This window comes from Anomalospiza imberbis, chromosome Z (assembly GCF_031753505.1).
Source record: "Anomalospiza imberbis isolate Cuckoo-Finch-1a 21T00152 chromosome Z, ASM3175350v1, whole genome shotgun sequence".
Lineage (NCBI taxonomy): Eukaryota > Metazoa > Chordata > Aves > Passeriformes > Viduidae > Anomalospiza > Anomalospiza imberbis.
In genome coordinates this window covers 44,396,065-44,408,204 of record NC_089721.1, presented here as the reverse complement: position 1 = coordinate 44,408,204, position 12,140 = coordinate 44,396,065, and the positions used below count along the sequence as shown (strand labels likewise).

At 39.3% G+C, this 12,140-nt stretch overlaps 1 protein-coding gene and 1 long non-coding RNA gene across 3 annotated transcripts in view; one reads left to right on the top strand and one right to left on the bottom strand.

Annotated features, from left to right (window-relative positions):
• ARB2A (ARB2 cotranscriptional regulator A) overlaps positions 1-12,140 on the bottom strand; it is a 237,664-nt gene that overhangs the window by 77,722 nt on the left and 147,802 nt on the right. The gene's annotated exons all lie outside the window — the stretch shown is intronic.
• LOC137464396 (uncharacterized) lies at positions 159-2,336 on the top strand. The gene is made up of 3 exons (XR_010994214.1): positions 159-491; positions 1,299-1,416; positions 2,053-2,336. It is a non-coding gene; the product is annotated as an uncharacterized lncRNA (long non-coding RNA).

The following is a 12,140-nucleotide window of genomic DNA, read 5'->3' as shown; positions in this document are numbered from 1 at the left end:
TTACGATGACCATTCAGCTGCCACATGTCAGACTCCCTGCAGTAGCTCACAGCTTGCATGGGCTGCACTGAAGGGTGGCAGCAGATAGAAGCTGGATTGTTGATGTTGCTAACAACCTCAGCCATCTGTTCCACCCCTCTGAGGGATGTGACTGCTCCCCAGTCCAGCTCCAAACTGCCACTGTTTTCAGCCCCAAGGCTTCAAGCCTGGTCAATGTCTCGGTGATAGTTACTTTGGCTGATTTCCGACCAATCAGGCAGCAGGGACGGGGAGAAATAAATCCTTTATACATAGGAAAGAAGTTCTTCCTAAGGTTCTTGCTTGAGCTCAACATCTTCTAAATTACAATGGAACAGCTCTGCTTAATCTGAAAACCCAGTGCACATATAAAATGGATGAATAAAACTAGTTGTTTACTCTCAGCCTATCTTGTTGGGCTTCTCTTTTGCATTATGAGGGTGAAAACATTTAAAAGCCTTGAGCCAGAATAAGTAGGTTGTTGTAATTTCTCTTACTCAGGTAAATTTAAATAGAATACAGTGTTCTTAAATCTTTGAGATGACAGATTACTTGAAATAAATTGCTCCTGAAAATCAGTGTGTAACAAAACTAATAATAAACAAGGCTTGAAAATTAAATGATACATGGGCTTGGAGTTTTGTTTTGATATTACACCATTACAAAGGTAATGGTACATATCCAATGAAAAACATAACCTGGAGTAAGTTACGGAAGTAATTTTCTCATGTTTCAATAAATGTGTAAATCCAGAACTCAGTGTAAAATGAACAATCATATTAGTGAAATGAATGTGAAACAATCAAGTAAATAATTGTTTTTATATGTTAAGTATCAAATACATCAGGGTAAAATGATATTACTTCTTCATTGCCTCTGTTTGAATAGTACATGGAAAACTGTCATTACAGCTTTATGCAAATCTCATGCTGGTGCATTTTTCAAGGAAATAATCGGATTCCTTGTATTTAATTTTACACCGGGACAGATAAGTGCACTGGTTTAACATCAAGAAGAGCAAATCCTCCACTGATTTCTAGCTGTTGGCTGTGTCTGAAGAAGGACTGGTCATTTATTTAGGAAAGAGCCCTGGTTTTATCATACATGCACATAAACATATCAACTTATATATTAACTTTTATAAGGAAGCTCAACCTAAAAAAAAATAAAAAACAGACAGAAGATGAGAAAAACTGAGTGTTAAGCTCAGCACCTCACAGGTGGACATGAAGTCTGACACCCTTGTTATTTAAACATAGCTGGATTTCCACTTCAGACAGAGAATAATGCAACATTCACTCTCCCTGTCCTTTGAAGCCTCAGTTTTGACTCTTATAACCTCTTAGTAACTTCAGAAAGGAAAAGTATCTCCACAGACAACATCTCTGAAGCAAGAAGGTATGTAAACTGAAACTTCTGAGGTCACACAGACTTCTCCTTGTGATTAGGGAATGACAGACTGTGCTTTGTTATTGCAGGCAGCCAAAAGAAAAGAGCAGGAGCTTCCCTTTTCTTTCCCACTGAAATGCTGCTGCCACCTACATTCTCTGTCACCAAAAAATTATGTACATGTATGGTATAAACCCAAATGACACAAAGTAGACCACAATACCATAGAACCACAGAATGGTTTGGGTTGGAAGAGAACTTCTGCATCATCTAATTTCAACCCCAATATATGACTGAGATCTTCAAAGTCTGAAAAAACAGCAAATCAGGAGAAAAAATGGAATTTTAAAAATCAGCTCTCTTTATCAGACATTGGACATGCTATCAGATATCCAACAAGGTTTTCCAGCTACTCATGAGATGGGAAAGTAGCAATAAGGCTAACAAGTCTCCTTGGAGAGACTTCATATGCTGAAGGGCTTTGTGAAGCAAAGGATGTATAATTATATCAAATACAGATTTACATAATATTACAAAAAAACAAAAAAACAAAAAAAAAGAAAAGAAATTATTCAGAAAAAGATCTTCCAATTTAGAGTACACAATAGACTCATAATTAAATGTCTGGTCTATGTCCTGTGCCAGAAGCCATCAGGCACAGATTTATTGGCAAAGAAAGCTCAGACTTTCCATCCTTCAAAGACATGGGGCATGAACCTGCTCTCTATCACATCTGGAGAGACATGGCACTGCAGCAACATACAACTTCCACCTCAGGATCCTTGGAGATAGAAACATGGTGGGTTTCTTAGATGCTGTCTAGCTGCCATGAAGTATTTCTGTGTTCCTCTCCTGGCCTGCTCAGTGATCCTGCATAAACCTGGTCATCAGCTTGCCCACATAATTTACTTCTAAGAAATGCTCCAGGAGACTGATGTGTACTATGCTCTGCATTGCCCCCAGCAAAAGCCTGCTCATTAAACACCACAAATCACCTTCCAGTACTGATGACATCACTCAGAGAAGTAATGCCAGGTAGAGGTGAATCAAGAAAAAAAACCCAAGTGCCACGCCACTTATTAGCATAATGCATGCTGTGCCTATATATGAGGACAATGGATGCTGCACAAAAGCACCAAATATTCCCAGCTGCCCACGTAGGAAGGAACTAATTTATCACACACAGTCCTTCCCTGGTGAAATAACCTAAACTCTTGTATTCACAAGCCTTGAAGAGGGACTGGCTTTAAGAATGATGCATGTTTACTTTCAAGATTGTTATGAAGTGGAAAAGTATTATGTCGGGATCTGTGATATTTAAATGATCCCGAGATTGTAGAAAGTCTCTGTCTTTCAGCCCCATTGCCAAAGAAGGAGTTGTAATTCATCTGTGCTGGTTTTCAAGGTTGTTTATTTCTTCTTATCTAAAATGTTTTCTCTCTGACCTGCAGCAGGTCTGTCTTGCAGGACAGTGTGTGGGGCTCTGCCCCTCAGTGGGATGTTACAAACATTATATACTAAAAATTACGTGTGGTATATTTACAATAACGTGCCAATATCTATCACCCATGTTGAACAGTGTGTCCCCAGCCTAAACCAATAGAAAAATGCCAACACCACTGTGAAACATGGAGGGCATGAAGAAGAAAAAGGACAAGGCACGCCCAGTTTCCTCCATCTTGCCCCCTTTGAACCCCTTATTTAGAATCCTAAAATTCTACTTCTGCACCTGTGCCACACTAGTTACTACTTATATCAAACACTCAGAACTTGTAATTCATCCTGTAAGACTGAAAACTCTTTTCCATGGACAGAGATCAGAGACAGTGTCTCTCGAGGCTCTGTACAGGGGGCTCCTGACCCCCTGCCAGCGTCCCAGACCTTCCAGGGCAGCCAGAGGGATGCCCTGGATTCCCACACTCTTCCTGAAAATTTTGTATTGGGCTCTGCCTCTGTGGTTGCACTCAGCTTGCCAGATTCAGATTTTCCTGGAGGTATCAGCCAGGCCACACTGTTGGCTCCTGAAAACAGGCTACACCAGTAGTCAAGCTGGGATGATTTGGAGAGCACTGGGCAACCCTCCCCTCTCAGTGCAGGAGGAGCCAGCAGGCAGAGCTGCAACAGTGAATGTCTCTTCCACCAGGTACAACCTGAAGAAATGGCAGCCTTTTGTCCAGTGACCGCGAGAGCTCATCAGGATGCCACAGGACCATGAAGATCAGCCACCCCTGCACTAAAGCAAAATGTCTGCTGAACTTTCTGCATACACCCTAGTTTCTGGCCAGTGTACTCTGAAAAAGGCTTGCTGTGACTTTAATTACTTGTCCATCCTTGTAAACTAATGGCTCATAATTTTCAACTTAAGAAGTCCTACTTCAAAAAAAGATTTCAGAGAGATCATGGAAAGCAAAATATACTGAGTGAAATCAACATATTCAGGCTATCAATAAAAATTTAAAATGTTTAAATCATCGGATAAGGTAGAAAGTCAGTCCTTCTTTCCCACAGCATTTCATATCTCCTTTTTATTATACATCCACCAAATGATAACCTCCATGAAAGAGGCCCATTGTCTTTTTATTTGGTCCTGAACACACAAAGTTCAGGCAAGCAATCAGGGAAGTTTAAGCATCTAGCACACAGAAAAGCATTCCTATATGCTCTTTGCCTAATTTTAAAGTAAGTTAAATAGAATATACAAAATAGCCATTTAGTTAGATCAAAGGCAGCTGGAGCCACCTCTGGTGTTTATTTTCAAACCATTACATATCACTAGCAAGATACTCTCCATGACCCTCTGATCTCTTAAAGTTCATAAACAACATTAAATCAGAAAGCAACTGCAAGCTTTATTTCTGTACCTTTTCCTCCGAAGTCCTCTTCAGTGAAGAAAGACACCAGGATAAATTTGCATTTCTTTATTTCACCACCAGCACCACCACCACCTTAGCTTATGCAGGCAGAATAGGGTCTGATGAGCCATATGGCTTATCCCACAGTTGTTTGAAAGCGAGCATGTAACTGGACCATGACACCAAATACAGTTCACAGCTCCCATCTCTGGGAGCTTCAGTTTTCATGTCTCTCCTCTTAGACAGATGACATCACATTCACACCTCTAGTACTTAATAAGTTCATTCATCAGAGACAGCAACTTGAAGGCTTCTGCATGCTTTGGGAGGGTTGTACCAATGGAGGGAGTCAGCTCTGAACTTTAGAAACATGTACAGTGCCAAATCACATTCAATATATAGGTATGCACTTATGCCTTATAAGGGTCCTTTTAAACTTCACAAGAAGCACCACTACACTAGGAAAAATGCTTTGCTGGGAGGTTTACTCAGTTTAACCAAATTATTTTCTAAATCAATGATTAAACTCACAATCACCATAAAATACAGGCAAACTCTGCTGAACCATCATGGGCCTGCCCACTTCTAACATATCCTGATCTAACAACCAGAATAAGACCAGCTTTCCCTGGGGAAAAGGAGCAAAGGTGCGCAGCCAGTGTTTTCAGAATATTTCCCTCCCCCTGACTCTGTGAACTTCTGAAATGAATGTGTGAACTTCTGAAATGAATGGCTTTGGCTTACAAACCTGTGCTCCTAGACCAAACAGCTCAGTGAAGCTGGCAGGTTTTTTTTTGCCCACACCTCTTGTACTGCTAAACTTAGATCCCATCTCTGGAAAATGGGGCCAGAGATGCAGGTGCAAGTAAGCTTGAGCCCAACACTATGACCAGACATGAAACACCTTGGTGCTAGGACATGAAGACATACTGCTCCTGCAGCAGCTGGGATAGCCTGTACTTTCCAGTGGGATACCACACCAGTTGCTCTGAGTCCACAGAACTTCGAGACATCTGATACCAATGTATTATTAGAAGAGAATGTTGTGGTTTGGATCATAAATACTTTGCCTGGGATTTTCTTTTCCTGCATTTGCTGCAGTTTGCAGAGGGGATGACACTGCAACACAGGCCAGCTAAATTGGCAGTTGAAAGCCAAGTGCGAAAATAGTGGCAGTGAATTCCTACCCAAGCCATTCTTGCAAAACATGGGTATAACCATGTGTTGTGGTACACAGATTTTATCAGCACTCTTCTGGCGTAGGTTTTCAATGTGAAGCTATAAGCACGTTAGGCAGATCGCTCCCAGCATCTCAGGATGTGTTCTTGGGAGAGCAAAGACCTGTGCTGGCCCTGTGCTAAACGTGCATTCCACTTGCTGGTACCCATCAAGCTCTGCTCAGCATGCATATGTATTTTATTTTTCCAGGTTAAGGTATTACAAGTAAACTCTGAAGTTTATGTGAGTAATGAGAGGTGGCTGATGTGATTAATTTGATTCACTGAGACTTATATTAATGAAATATCATTTAGGTTTGATGAAATACCTTGTTCAGTGCAAAAAAATCTACTGCAGCATATATGTGGCATGCCTGCTATCTCAAAAGAAATACTTTGGCTGGTTTTAAGGAAAAAGTCATACTTTTATAATGGGTTGTGTGAATCCCTATGGACATAAAAACACCTCTAAACTGTCACAGCGATTTCCAAAGAAATGTACACCTAGCAGAGAGTCGTCACTTCAGGTTCATATATTAATGAACCAGAAATTACATTCCCTTTATAGCAACTGTCCTCTAGCACTCCCCTGCCTTAAGGAAAATAGGACTTCAAAACACTGACAAGAGCCAAGTATCTAAGTCCATTATTTAACTACAAGAAAGTAAGCACCAGTAAGGGGCAACACTAGAAAACATACACTTCTAAGGACTTCTTTTCAGGTATCACCAAGTTTTCTGTTTTCCTTTGTTTTCAATTTATAAAGTTATTCCGACATTTATCTGAGCACACCAGTGGTCTAAGTCACATATAGCACGAGAACCCACTGAAGCTGCAGTCTCACAGCTTCAACAGCATTACTGCAACACTAAAACCATCAATAAAAATGTTTTCACACTCTCTCTGTCAAAATCAGTTTTACGATAATAAGTATGTTTTCTCTAAGCTGAACAAATTTAGTAATTTTCTTTTATTTCTCCTTCTTTTTTCAATTATGGTTTTATCTAGTCTAGTCTAATATGAATATCATGTCTAATATCATGGACTGATACCATGTGGCTCAAATTAAGACACATTCTTAAGTAAGCCGGTAACAACTTTTTACGAAGCAATGCTACTGGGAAGACATGGTGGCAGCTGTAGCCCACAGCAGCTGTTACAGTGCAAATTCAGCTGCACTGCTCCACTAACTTATTAAAATTACTCTGAAAAATAAACCCAACAAACCCTTCAATGCATGAGCAGATAATTTATTCCTACTTAAAGCGTTTGAGTTGAAACTCCCAAAGCAATGGCTAGGAGTGATTTTCACCAAACATTGGATATAGATCATTCATGATTTGCACAAAGGCTACTGAAAAGCCATCAGATGGGAACAGCTTTTGGTCACTACTAAACAGGGGGCAGATTTGAACCAGTGACCTAGAAGTGAAAGACTTTGTAATCTGATTACCAATCCCTTGAGCCATCCCATCCCTCCCCTTTTCTTTTTAACTGATAAGAGAAAAGGAGTCTTATTACCTAAGCAACTTTTGTAGCCTGTTAGCAATGCAAAAGCTTTCATTTAGTGCTTGAAACGGAAAGTCTCATGGGCACGCTTATTAGCCCATCTCAAGCACAAGCTCTGTATTATTTTCCCTATTAATTTCAAAATAAATGTAGTAGTATAAAAGCATAGCACAATGCTTTTTTTTTGGATAATGATTTATAGTAAAGTTCCTGCTGATTAAAATAGGTGCTGATTAGAGGTTTTTACACAGCTGTGGAGTCAACAGATCCCTTACTATCAAAGGAAGAGATAACATGCTCCTTTTGTCAGCAAATACTCCACAGAACACAAACACATTACTGAAGTATTATGCATATAAGCATCTAAATCATTTGTTTCTCATACATAAATCATACAACCACAGAGATGTGCTTTCTCACTCAGAAGCAGGAAGGTTTGGTATATTCTACAGTTTGACTGTCAAACAGTATTTTAATGAACAAACAGAATCTTCCAAGTGCGCCAAGACCCATTTGTATCACCTCTGGGACATGGTGAAGCTATTGTTTCTCCTTTTCTTCCTCAGTTCTTTTCTCAAGACCCTCAAGAAGAAATAGAAGAAATCTGTATGACTTTTTCTGGCAGTGCCCTACCTCTTTTTTTTTTTTTTTTTTTTTTTTTTTTTTTTCCCAGACACTGGGGCCTGCACATCATCAATGCTTCTTTGGTTGGAGGTAATAAACAATTAGCTACACCACAGCAGTGTGGTGTTTGTGTTTTTCTTCACTGTACTACACTCAGCTAATGCCTCAAAAATTAATGCACATGTATCAGGATCTGAAATTAACTTTTCATAGTCATAAGCAAAATCCTTATAGGACTGGGAAAATCCTATTATAGCAATTCTAGCATCTCACTGCTTATAGACCATTAGTACACACAAAATAAGATTTCAAATTCATTTTGTGAATGCAAAAATAGTTGCTCTCCTGTTGATTAAATGTCTTCTTTATTTATTTTTGCTTATGAACTGATAAAGCAAAACTAGGTGATGCTCTCTCTTCTTAAATGACAGATCTATTACTAAACATTGGATGGGCGACCAGACTGTCCAAGACTACTACATGACCATACAAAAATAATTAGGAAACATAATAATAAACATGCTACGCTATCCTCTGAAATCGTGCAGTAACTACCAGGAGGATTTTTCAGAAATACATAAACTCATCTCACTGTTTACAAAGAGATTGCTTAGAACTAGTGGTTCAAAATCACCTTAGCATTTACAAGCAATTATGCGGGACTAAAATACAATACTTAAAATTCATTCTGCACAAGCACAACTTATTATTATGTTATTATGCTTTTAAATGGCAATGAGCTCTGGCTAGAACAATATTTTAGAAGTTTATCAAAAAATGATTTATCCTTTTTAAGACAATCATTACTTTTCAAATGTATTAAATCTAGCATTTACATGTCGAAAAACCTTTAGTTACACTAAGCAGCCATCATCTTGACTAAATGGTCATTTCCAGAGATCAGGCAATCCAGCTGTTAGCTTCCACACATTTATTAATACTTGGTGTTGGAAAATTTACACACTCGCTGAAAGTCAACAACACTTAACTAGAAAGAAACACTCATGCTAAACACCAGGGAGACAAAGCAAAAAAAAAGATTTCATGTAGGGCCCGATTCCAAATCATTGCTTAGCAATGAACAAAGCTTTAAACGACAGGACTAAATTTCTTGAACTTGAGTGTCTGAATTTCACTGGAAAGAAAATTTCCCAACCCGGCCAGCACACAGCACTCCTTACAATGCTCTGCCAATTGCAGAGGACAAGGGCATCTAAATTTCATTTGAATTTTCTGATGCTTCTGAAATGATGCCTGATTTTATTAGCCTGATTAATCTGATTATTCCACTTCTTTCATTATTTCCTTCCAAAATAAATGAATCCATAAATGGAAGAAATATTTGAACTTGGAGCAGCAATTCAGGTGATTTAGTATTCTGTAACTGAGAAACATTTTTCCAAGGGTAATGCAAACGGTACATGTTTAACCCATACCAAAGACAGACTCTTTAAATTTCCTATTCTCATCTTCTGCTCATCTTTCTCTTGACCTTTGCTGAAAAAAATCACCCTAAGTTGTCAAGGCTCTCCCTAACACATTTCTAACACTGCATCACACTTGCTGGCCGGAAGCACAGCAGGCAAGGGATCTAAACCCCATCACTGGGCAAACTCAGCCTTCTGGCTTTGCCAAGAATAACATTTCAAATTGGGGTTTCTTTTATAAAATTGTTATTGTATGGGACAATTGATTCTGCATGTATTTGCAAGTGCTGATGACTCCATCCATGATATTAACACAAGGCTAAAAGCAAAACAACAACGAATTAAACAGCCTAGACTTACTTAATAAGAATTCATTTGTTAATTAAAGTAAGATGATGGAATTCAGCCTAATTCTGCTCGCTGTCCCAGAAGGAAGCTGCAACCGAGGACAAGCAGTGCCCTCTAGTGTCACCGACTGCCGAGACCCACCCCCGCTTCCCCCCCGCAGCACCGCGGGGACTGCCAGCGGGAGAGGCAGCATCACTGTCCCCTGCGCACGCCACGCCGGTGCACGCTGCGAGCAGCTGCAGGACCGCGCACCGGGATGCTGCTGCAACGCGCTCCGCACTTCTGCACAGCGGCACACGTGCACCCACCAGTGCATTTACTTATTATTCTGTTCCCATGTATATGCACACGTATGCATGCACACAAGCACACAGATCGAGCCTGACATGTTCAAGGCGTCTTTAATGTTGCAGGCAGCTCAGAAAAAACAAGATATTTCCATGTAAAGTAGCAGGCCATGCATGAAAATGGGTGTCAAAAAGCTTGGCAGAATCACTTCTGTGAATATGTCCAACAGGACCTGCTGAATACACAATACTGGTAGCACGGGCTGAATGGCTAAATTGGAGTGGCCAGAACACAGCCTTAAGGCTTTGAATCCATCAGAAAATATAATTAAACCAGTAATGAGTGTTTTGACATCTTATCCCCTTTTTTTTGTTAATTGAAGGTTAAAGCTATTTAGACTTTTTTATGGTTCAGTATCAACAATTTTGTAAGATAACTTCTCTGCCTTCTAGTAAATGACCTCAAACTTTACTCTTTGGATATAAAAAGTCTCCTAGCACTCTCAAAATTTTCTCTCTGATGGGACAATTCTACAAAATCTCAGTAAGTGTTCTATTTAAGTGTTCTATTTAAGCTGAATTTACAACAGAGTCAATGCTGGGTTTGTTGAATTTTTCATTTTACTCCATAAACATCTGACAAAGAGAGAAAGCTATCTGTTCACCTAGTGAATGATGGTACGCGTCATATGTTCATTAGTATTCTCATCATCCATAAAGTATAGGCAATAAAATAAGGAAACAAAGAAAAAAGGTATAAAAGAATAATATAGGACAGCACCAGTTATAGGCACATGGAAAAAGTCTAAAACATGTAAAAAGATCTATATGAGGTGTCAAATAAGCCACTCTTGTAATAGTATAAAACAAAAATTAGAAATTGCAGCCTGATAGTTACTCAATTTTATTTATTTAAAAAGTGCAAGTGACAATTTATAAATATATTCAGATCACAAGATGTTTGTACTGTTTTTCCACCTAAAGTATTAATAGACATTTGTTCCAATCCTTGCATTGTAGAAAGCAATGCCCATAATTAGGCTTTTACAAAAAGATTACAACACACATTATACACTGATTCCTGTTTAGTTTGAATGCAGCAAATATGTATTAGTTCAAGAAATGAATGCTTGGAAACACAAGATTCAGAACGACAGTGCGTACATTTTTAGATACCTTAAAGACCATTAGGGCACAATTGCTGATAAAACACTATCGTGTAAGATTCATTAAAATCTCTAAATGCAATACAGACATTTAGGCTTAATAGCAAAATTTGCAAGATTTTGCTTGGAAGATTTTAACAGTAATCTAGCATTCTGAAAAAGTTAGCAATAGCAACTAAAATAATTAAACTGCATTTTACAACAGATGCTGCATCTATGGCTTTTATCAATAAATATTTTTGTAGGAGGTGGTGCTACCACCTGGCAAGCCCATCTCAAACCCCAGCACAGTTCACCTCAGCACAAAACAGTTTAGGAGGCAGAAGGCAAAAGCACAATTAGGTATTACAGATATTATGAACATTTTTATTGTTTTCCTGACACACACAAAGACTCTAACAGCTATTTTAAGGAACAGAAGAAAAGACAAAGTTGCCGTAGCATGCTTCATCCCTCGTGCCCGAGGGATGCCAAACTACTGCAGAAAATGTGACAGGAGGTTACACTTTAGGCTGGCCAGCAGAAGCTAATTTTGCAGAAGAAAGCAGTTGCTATTTACTCAGAACTCAAGCCACGTGTGTCTCGCTTGAGGACAGGGAGCACATGCACAAGGTGCAGCCCTGCACAGGCATCTGTGTGGCATGAATGACACCAGCAGAAGAAAAGAGGAACTTGAAGACTGACATCTCCTCAGTATTACTCATTATCTTTGCACTGCAAGGAGAGTTACAATCAAAATGGAGGTTTTTTTGGGATCTTATCACTTCTGTTTGCAGCAGGTGGCTGGGGTGCACTGGCTTTGCAGAAAAGGGAGGAAAGGGAGGGATGCAGGCTGCTGTGTGAAAGCAGGCACCAAGTGATTGCTGCTGACAGGCTGGAAAAGTTTCATTTGGGATACATCTGGGTGGAAGAGGAGTAATTGAAGGGGAATGTGTCGATATGTGAGAGGTCAGGGTGAAGCAGGGAAGGACTGAAACACAACTCTTGTATTACCAGCATCAATAGGTCTTTGATGCTATAGAAAATTGCTCCGCTAAAACTTACCACAGATTTTATATCGATACTATGTACAACATGTAATCCTGTGTGGAGCTGTATGAGATGTATGCAGGGAGATGATAGAACAGCACACTGTGGCACGTATGCATTTGGCTTACTGAATGCAGGCAGATGATTTTCCCTACAGGATGTGTCTCCTGAACTACCTGATTCTGAAATATTTGTTTAAGCTGCAAAAAGGTATTTTAGTCTGTATGAAAGAGAAGCAGAAGACACAGAGATTTTTAAAATTCAAAGTAAGATA